Raw genomic sequence first — 10,508 nt, 5'->3', positions numbered from 1 at the left:
CCTGATGGAGTTGGACACCTGGCGACTCTGAAGCTGTAAAACGACTAAAAGTCTTTTGGAGTTTTGTCATCAACTGCTTGACACAAACAAATGCTGTAAGACCTGAATCCATTCATTGGCTCGCCCCTAAAGACACTGCAAGGCGTTACTCAGGATTTAACTCCTGGTGATAACAACTTGGCTGAAAAAGTCAACAGGATAAAAACATCCATCAGGCGAGAAGAGTTTCAGACATTTAATGACAATTGAGGCCTTATAAACACAAAACTGTTCTCTTGTCAGTAGCAACATGAGCGTCATAAACATCTTGGGTCATCTTGTTATCACTGATAGAAGAGTGATACTAGTGTTGTGCAGTAATGTGGAACTCACTAACATTATTAGATTTGCATATGAAAATCCATTACTTTGGACTTTATAATTCCTGTTTAAAAAAAAGGTTTTACAAAAACGTGAAGAACAAGAATTTAATTATCATTTTCTTATTTCAACCATAACACATTACAAGATGAACAATTAAAACAATTTCTAACAATAGGTCAGAAAATAGCACTTATAAGACTATGTATATTATACAGAAAGGTCACAATTTAAAGTTGGGTGGATTTCTTTAGTGTCCAACTGAAGTTAGCAAGAACACAGCAGCTTTCACATCACTAAAACAAACAAACAAAATTTCACTCACAGAGAACAGACAATAGGAATACTCTCTCTCTCTCTGAAATGACCTGTGATTGGCGTCACAGGATAGATTTTCTAAAGCCTAAAACAGAGCCAAGAGGAGATGCAGAAGTCTAGTTTTCTCTCAGAACACTTGAATTACAATATGCTGAAAGATTATTATGACATTTTTGCCCAACGACACCAAAATAAAACACCTACCACAACTTTAAGTGACTTTATATAGTGACTTTATACGATTGCCTAAAGGATATTTTGTGCCCTTGGTTTTGTAAACTTCTTGGTGGGCAAGCTTTCTTTCATCTTTAAGAATTCTCTGCAGTGTGGAATTCTTCTATTCATTGTTCAGCCTGGTCTCACAGAATTCTGTGAAATGAACACAAACTGTTAACACCGCATTACGTGGTGGTGGCACGGAATGTGTGAAATTCTGTGCGGCCACCACGGAAAACAATGCCAATGTAAAGTCAATGAGAAGATGATGTAGCATTAAGAGCGACTACGGTAGCAAGTAGTATGAAAAGCCGAAAATCTGCATAGGAAGGTTGGTTGGGGTGGAGGATGGGTCAAACACAGGACTTTCACCCAGGAGACTGGGGATCGTGTCCTGCGTGTCACGTTTCCTAAACCCAACTGTTGCTTTTTTCTTTTAAAAGAAAAACCCAACCATCCCGTTCGTCTTTTACTAAACCCAACCATGCCGTTGTTCTTTTCCTAAACCCAACCGTCCTGTTGTTGTCCCGTGTGTCATGGAAACGTAAGCCCAACCACGACCTTTTCCTTAACTTAAGGGGCCGTGTTCATTTCACGGAATTCTGTGAGATCAGTTTGTTATTGTTATTTATCTATTATTCTTTGGTAACACTTTTTGTGAATAGAACTTGCCCACAAACAGACAGAACAGTAACAGGTAGGCTTACAGTATATAGTCATTTTAGGGGCGCTATGATGTAGGCTAATCTCATGATGGAGCACTTCATCATGAAGAGGTGGCATTCATCAGGCTGAAACGATTTTCATGCAATTAAGAGAGTTCAGTGAATCCTACTTGAAAAAATGAACAAGGTTTAGGATAAGAATACAAAAATTAGGAATTGTCTTCTTTTATAAACAGGGAAACTTGAGACTAAAATGAAAATTGTTTGACCTGATAGTCAACAAGTATTATTAATATAAAGTTTTGATCTGGTATATCTATATTTGGAACTGTATGATCAAGTGTCACTGTAATTAGACTACAATTGTTGAAAACGCCCGAGCAACTGTATGTACCGTAGGTATATGTTCTCTGATTGGCACATTGTGTTTCTGTCTGAATCACCTATACTATGACTTTTTAATGGCTTTTTTTCGACATAACATAATATGACTTTGTTATCACTTTTTCCAACATATATATACTATGACTTCTTTTTTGTATACTATACTATGATTTTTTTTAATATTCTATACTATGACTTTTCGACATACTATATTCTGACTTTTTTGACACAGTCTACCAATGACTTTTTTATCACTTTTTAAATGGCTTTTTTCGACATACATACTATGACTTTTTTATAACTTTTTTCAACATACTAGACTATGACTTTTTTCCACATACTATACAATATTTCTTTTTATAATATACTATGACTTTTTTATGACTTTTCTTCGACATAACATACTATGACTTTTCAATGGCTTTTTTCGATATACTATACTATGACTTTTATGACTTTCTATGACACAATATACTATGACTTTCTAAACTGTCTTTTATAATTTTATCATGACATACTATACTATGATTATTTATGGCATACTATTGCATGACTTTTAATGGCATACTATAGTATGCCTTTTATGACTTTTTATGACATCCTATACTTTTACTTTTTTATGACATTTTTAAGACATACTATACTCTGACTTTTTATATATAATCCAACAGTATATTCCACTATTAAGTCACACAGTATGCTCCTAAAAACAATCCCACTGGTGATATTTAGAGGATGCCTGTTGTTGTGGCAAGGTTAAGAAACTGAAAGTCATCATCATCATACTCTCAATCTTTGGTTTCCACTAATTTGTATGCAGGAGGCATCATTTGAGCAAGCTGTTCAGGACCCATCATCATTTGAGCAGGATGCTCAGGACCCATCATCATGTGGGCAGGGTTTTCAGGACCCAATGGAGCAGGGAATTCAGGAGCCATCATCATTGGAGCAGGGTTTATAGGAGCCATCATCATTGGAGCAGGGTTTATAGGAGCCATCATCATTGGAGCAGGCTGCTGCACATTCACGTTTGTAACATTTTGATTGTGCACATTGACGACAGTGGGAGTATTTTCGCGATTTCTTAACTCACGATGCATCTGACACCAGTTGCACCACCCGCAGAAACAGGAAATTATGATGTCCCTACAGAGAGAACCCTGCAGAGAACCAAAAACCAATGTGTAATTCGACATTGCATCACTTTAATTAAAGTTTTCATGTGTAATCCAGTATTTCAGCTTTAAAAGCATCATACCTCGATAGCATATCTGGTTCGCATGGCAGCCCTTAAGGACAGGCCTGCAGGAGGTGCCGCAACCACAGGTATCCCAAAGATTAAGGCCATTATGGTGGGGCCGACCACGTCACATAATGGGAGACAACGGTTCTCTCCAAATTTTTCTGAAACTGTGCAGGCAAGGCAAGGGCAGCACCAGAAACCATAGCAACCTGAAAAACACGGAGATTTACCAACAGAGTTGTCTTACTAAAAAACCTTTCAAAAAATATTTTTTTCTTAAGTTGTGGTCTTGATTCTTACAAGTACTCGCGTTTTCAAAGCAGCCAAAGAGACCACTGCTCCAGTCTATTAAGGGTTGTGCTTCCATGGGATGTTGGACTACTTCAGCCACACACAGTAAACAATGTGAACCTGTTAACGCACAGAAATCAGAGCTCAGCAAAAAACTCAAACTCAGAAAGCTCACATCTTATTGTATCCTGTCCAGACCAGTTATTCAACTCTGTAGTGCCAACTCGCTGTAAGGCAGAAGTGCTAACCACTGAGACATGTTATATGTGTAGCCTGTAGAATGGCATTCTTATTGTATTAAGTCTTTAGTAGTACATGTTTTGCACTGTTTATTTCAGTATTTATGGAGAGTATTAGTCTCAATTGTGAGGTTTATCTTAGTTATAACATTGATATTTATTTCCCTCCTTTAGCACCAAATCTACACTGTTACATATAGTGAATAAGGAATAGTGCCTGTGCGTCTGTATATGTTTAAGAATATAGTAAACGTTTCAAAGGCTATCCCTGCCTTCCGTGTCCTGACTAGACTACAGATGGTGTGATGCCATTTTTTGCTTCCCAATACCGATTCTGATACCTGAACTTGCGTATCGGCCAATACCGAGTACTGATCTGATACCAACGTGTCATATTTTTTATTATGTTTTAACGTAATGTAATGTAATTTAATGTATACTACTATCCCTGTATGGATGTGATATAATTTCTTCGTCTTTGTTGTCGGTCTGGCTCAGGTTAAACTCTTTGTGAAACATGAAAAAACACAAACAATGAACGCCACAGAACTTTCTTTTATTATCCAGTTTGACAGTCAGTTATAACGGAAAAAGAACATAAATAAACTACTTTAATGTAGATTTTCTTTAGGGCTTTATTACGTGGTATCGGATCGGTGCATGAACTCCAGTACTTCCCGATACCGATACCAGCGTTTTAGGCGGTATCTGAGGCATCGGAACATCTCTGGACTAGACACCCCATACTAGACACCAGTAAGAGCCCCATTACAGTTAATACGTATTTTTAAAAAACTGTTGCATGTGGCTGATAAAAAGAAAGTGAAAAATCAATAATTTGGATCTGCAGACACCCCACTTCTCTTCATTGTATAGGTTAACTTTCATACCATGTCATTCAATTGTCACACAAGTGTTTAAAGATGAACAGGATAAAGAAGTCTTATTAGCTAACTTTAAAGGTCTTACCTGATGGAGTTGGACACCTTGGTGACTCTGAAGCTGTAAAACGAATCAAAGTCTTTTAGAATGTCTTGGATTGAGAGTGGCATCTTGTGATTGACAGACTGTTTAACACAAAGATTGCTGTAAAACCTGAATCCATTGACACAAACAAATGAAAACGAAACTACAGTAGGCCTATATGCTAAGAATAGTACATTTGTCGTTTTATTATTTAGATTCAACACAAAATGTTATGTCTTTCCATTTAAACACAGTTCTTCCACTGCTGAGATAAAGCATTTTTACATCTGACTTTGGCTCTCCCCTAAAAATGCTGCAGGGTGTTTTCCCAGGATTGACAAGAACTTGACCGAAAAAGTCAACAGGATAAAAACATCCATCAGGCAAGAAGAGTTTCAGACATTTAATGACAGTTGAGGCCTTATAAACACAAAACTGTTCTCTTGTCAGTAGCAACATGAGCCTCTTCATAAATATCTTGAGTCATCTTGTTATCACTGTTAGAAGAGTGATACTAGTGTTGTGCAGTAATGTGTAACTCACTAACATTATTAGATTTGCATATGAAAATGCATTACTTTGGAATTTGTAGTGTCTGTTTAAAAAAATGTTTTACAAAAACATAAAGAATAAGAATTGAATTATCATTTTCTTATTTCAATCATGACACATTACAAGATAAAAAATTAAAACAATTTCTAACAATCGGTCAGAAATTAGCACTTATAAGACTATGTATATTATACAGTAAGGTCACAATTTAAAGCTCTCACAGAGAACAGACAATAGGAATGCGCTCTCTCTCTCTGAAATGACCTGTGATTGGCGTCACAGGACAGATTTTCTAAAGCCTAAAACAGAGCCAAGAGGAGATGCAGAAGTCTAGTTTTCTCTCAGAACACTTGAATTACAATATGCTGAAAGATTATTATGACATTTTTGCCCAACGACACCAAAACAAATTGCCTGCCACAACTTTAAGTGACTTTATGTAGTGACTTTATACAAGTGCCTAAATGATTGTTTGTGCTCTTGGTTTTGTAAACTTCTTGGTGGACAAGCTTTCTTTCATCTTTAAGAATTCTCTGCTGTGTGAAATTCTTCTATTTATTGTTATTTATCTATTATTCTTTGGTAACATTTTTGTGAATAGAACTTGCCCACAAACAGACAGAACAGTAACAGGTAGGCTTACAGTATATAGTCATTTTAGGGGCGCTATGATGTAGGCTAATCTCATGATGGAGCACTTCATCATGAAGAGGTGGCATTCATCAGGCTGAAACGAGTGATTTTCATGCAATTAAGAGAGTTTGGTGAATCCGACTTGAAAGAAATGAACAAGGTTTAGGATAAGAATAAAAAAGCAGGAATTATTGTCTCTTCTTTTATAAACAGGGAAACTTGAGACTAAAATGAAAATAGTTTGAGCCGATATTCAACAAGTATTATTAATATAAATGGAAGTTTTGATTCAGTATATCTATATTTGGAATTGTATGATCAAGTGTCACTGTAATTAGACTACAATTGAACAACTGTATGTACAGTAGGTATATGTTCTCTGATTGGCACATTGTGTTTCTGTCTGAATCACCTAGAACCCATCACCTTAGAGGGATGTTTAGAGTTCTTGTTATGTGTGTGTTCCTTGTTATGTGGTGTTCCTTGATCTTTGCGAGTTGCTGCTTTTGTGCAGTGTGTGACTCCATCAAAGTAGTTATTGTAGCTTTTATATTTATTTATGTAGAAACTGTATATACTTCATTTTTAGATTGCACTGTAAAAATACCTTAATGTTCATAGTTAAGATGCTAGCTGTTTATTATGCTTATTAAAACCACATGGCCATTACATAGAATATGTGTATGTATGTATGTACTGTATTTGTGTGGCTTTTTATGATTTTTTTTGATTGATTTTTTTTGTCTATTTTAGTGCCAAATCTTTAGTAGAAGTTATTTACTAGCATAAGTAAGAGGAGGATTGCAATGGATGGATAACTTCATTTGTGTTCATATAACGTTAGTGCCCTCTGTTGGGCTTTAGGATAAACTGCACTGTGATGTTGCTGAGTAGTACTGTAGTTCCTATCCTAATACAACTTTATTATTTCTTTAATCATAAATAAAGATTTTAAAGGACTACAATTGTCTCCATCCATGTCTTCATCCTTGACCGGATGCCCATGATGGCTGTTAATAAACAACAATTAAGGGATTTGGAACAATAAATGTCATTCATATTAATAGACTGAAACTGATTCAGCATACTCTGATGCCAAAGGGACACAAATCACTGTGATTTCTACTTTGGTTTTCACTCATAAACATACACTTACATTTTGCCATTTGTCTGTGTCTGTGTAACAAAACAAACACAAGCAGGATCTGAGCTGCATAATATTTCCTTCAGAAGAAAACAACACACAAACAAGAAGCCACAGAGCTCAGGATGACATCACGATGACACATGACTCCTGGTTGGTTCACAAAACCAGCTTTGGGCGGGTATCCAGGAATCATCATCGCTGGAGCAGGCTGCACATTGACTTGAGTTTGCATGACGATGACAGTGGGAGTTTTTTTGCGATGTTTTAACTCACGATGCATCTGGCACCAGACGCACGTCTCACAGAAACAGGCAGCTGCAATGTCCTTACAGATAGAACCCTGCAGAGAACCAAAGAAAAAAAATATTTGCAACATTGATTCACTTTCATGTGTGTGACATCCAGTATCCATCAGCTTTACATGCATCATACCTTGATACCATATCTGTTTCGCATGGCAGCCCTTAGAGACAGGACAGCAGGAGGCACAAACAGAGGTATCCCACTACATGCAGTAATGGCAGGGGTGCATATGTCACATAATGGGAGACAACGGCTCTCTCCAAATCTTTCTGAAACTATGATGGCAAGGAAAGGGCAGCACCAGAAACCATAGAAACCTGAAAAACACGGAGATACACCAACAGAGTTGTCTTTCTAAAGAAGACCTTTACTCCAAATATATATACGATTTTGTTAAGTTGTGATATTGATTCTTACCAGTCACCACATCTTCAAAGCAGTCAAAGAGACAACTGCTCCACTCTGTCAAGGGTTGTGCTGCCATCGGATGTTGGACTATAGCCACACACAGTGAACAATAACTCTGTTAATACAGAAATCAGAGCTCAGCAAAAAAGCTTATAAACTGGTCAAAAGATTACATAAAGTTCATAGCTTATTGTATGTGTTTTGCCACTAATTCAGTAGGCGCGCATGTCTGGAAATGTCATTCTTGCACCAATTGGATCTCCTTCAGATGATCTGACTAGACTTTGGAGCACCTTGTTGCAAAACTTGTTCATGAGAAAAGCGTCTTTGAATTCTAACCTTCCATCTTCTTGTTTTCTACCAGTTACTGTTGGTACAGCCTGTTCAAATATTATTCTAATATGCTTTTCTGTTCATGTGCAGTCAATTAACTGTGTTTTCACTCAGGGAAAATTCTTTTGCTTTTAGCTATGAGACCTTCACATAAGTTGATTGACTTATGTTTTGATTTAATGTGTGTTGACAAACACATTACCACCAACAGTAGAGCCAATGGATAAACCAATTTCTTCTCCGTTATTTTAGAGAACTTCTGAAAAAGGTTGTGCACACCCATTTGGCAAAATAAAATGCAAAAAAAGCCTGGGGCATTGGTTATACAATTCAAACAGTCGGAAACTGATAGTTACTATGCATTTAGAAAATTGCAGATAGAAACCAAATTATTTAGATCATATTCTACAGAACATTACAGTGTCTATAGAACAATAACAATTTAAAATCTCTTTTTTAACAATTTATCATTTTCATACAATTTGAATTTTATATTTCATTATATTTAAGATGCTAAGAATTTCTTAATTACCATTATATCCCTATAGTATGTTTCTAAAACAATCCAACTGGTGACTTCAGTTTAGAAAGACCCAGGATGCCCATGCAGCTGTGTTACAGAGAACGTGAAAATCAATCATTTTAGTCTCAGAAACCCCACTTATCTTTATCTTGTAAATTCACTTTTACAGCATTCCATTAAACATTCATTTAACCGTTAGGATAAAGGTGTTAAATGTTTTACCTGATTGAGCTGGGCACCTGCTAGCTACTATGAAGCTGTGAAAGAATGAAAAAATATGTTTTGGATTAGGAGTGGCATCTTGTGGGTGATGCTGAGCATAAAAAATGCTGTAAAATATGAATCTATCTATAGGAAACTTCCCCCTCTTGTACAGTATGTGTTTGATTACAATACAGATTATACTTATACTTACAGATTATAATTGTTCTTCCACTGCTCAGTTAAAGAAGAGACATTGATAAAACAGAATTACCATTATTATGTATAGTTTTTTAATCTGAAGCTTTTCAGAGTTCTCGTACTTTGGCGTAGATGTGAACGTCAAAGAGCAGATGATGAGAGCAACACAAGTTATTCAAGTTTTGTTTACAGTGCACTTAAAGGTATAGGCTCTCTCCAGTGATAGCATCAATAAAGACACAGCCCGCAAGTTGTCTTCATATCGTGTTTACAGTAAGCTTGCTTTTACCACAGTTTATTTTATTTAACCTTTCTAGTGTCTAGTCAGGACACAGGAGGAAGGGAATATCCTTTGAAGGGTTTAATATACACTAAAATATATACAGATTCACAGGCACTGTTCCCACTATTTGTAGAAGTGTGTGTGTGGTTCAAAAGGAAAGGGGAACAAACATCAATGTTAACTTACATTAACTCAACAAGTGGGACTAACAACTCTACATAATTACAAAAATATACATTGCTTGGCGTGGCTTACATTTTCCATTTTGAGGGGTACCTCTATGTATTTTTTGGGGATGTTTTAAACATTAGTAGGGAAGACTTCTTGTCACACTTTTTTGCTTTCACTTCAATTTCTCGGTCTCAGTACATCAGTCACTCATTTTCCATATTAAATATAAATAATAAATCATTGTGCACAAATGTAGACTTTATAGTTGTATATCTCACTTTAGTTATAAATGGTTAAGATGTGTATTTGTGACAAGTTGCCCCATCATAGGGTAAGTAAGGTAAGTTGTCTGTGTGAGAATTGTCACTTCATATTTTTCGACAAATAAGAACATGTATAACAGAGGAAGGCTTTCCACACTCAGTTTGGGGGTTCTGTAATTGATGTTGAAGTCATTCTTGGTCTTTCCTTCATAATTTTGAACCCTTTTCAAAGATTCCCCTTTTTCCTTCCTTCCTATTTTTTTCTTCGTTGTTTGCATATTCCTACAAAAAGATATTGTATCACCATGTTGTCGATGGGACGATTGCCCTGAAAGAGACAACTTTCCCCAGAGGGAATATGTGTTCTATTGCTAGCTATACCAGAGACGGTTTAGTATAGAGGATCTTTATATATACCACAAGATAGCTGTAGTACTTCTCCGGGAACCATCACCTTATCGTGGTGGAGAGGTTTGTGTGTCCCTATGAACCTAAGGGCTGTGTTGTCTGGAGCTTTGTGCTCCTCGTAGGGTCTCCCAAGGCAAAGTGGTCTCAGGTGAGGGGCCAGACAAAGAATGGTTCAAAACTCCTATGAAAAATCGAGGAAGGGATGAAGTGACCCTGCCCGGAGGAAGCCCGGGGCCCCCGTCTGGAGCCAGGCCCAGATGGAGGGCTCGTCAGCGAGCGTCTGGTGGCCGGGTTTGCCACGGAGCCCGGTCGGGCACAGCCGAAAAAGCTACGTGGCGGACATCCCTCCATCCCATGGGCCCACCACCTGTGGGAGGAACCGCTGGGGTCGGGTGCGCTG

The 10,508-nt window shown here is 37.1% G+C and overlaps 1 long non-coding RNA gene across 1 annotated transcript; it reads right to left on the bottom strand.

The window, feature by feature from the left end:
* Window positions 1-221: 221 nt before the first annotated feature.
* Window positions 222-4,795, bottom strand: LOC144523173 (uncharacterized). The gene is made up of 4 exons (XR_013502485.1): window positions 4,686-4,795; window positions 3,487-3,597; window positions 3,202-3,395; window positions 222-3,103 (listed from the first exon to the last, which is right to left on the bottom strand). It is a non-coding gene; the product is annotated as an uncharacterized LOC144523173 (long non-coding RNA).
* Window positions 4,796-10,508: the final 5,713 nt, after the last annotated feature.

This window comes from Sander vitreus, chromosome 9 (assembly GCF_031162955.1).
Source record: "Sander vitreus isolate 19-12246 chromosome 9, sanVit1, whole genome shotgun sequence".
Lineage (NCBI taxonomy): Eukaryota > Metazoa > Chordata > Actinopteri > Perciformes > Percidae > Sander > Sander vitreus.
Note: the sequence above shows the minus strand (reverse complement) of the source record. Positions and strands in the feature narration are given on the sequence as shown.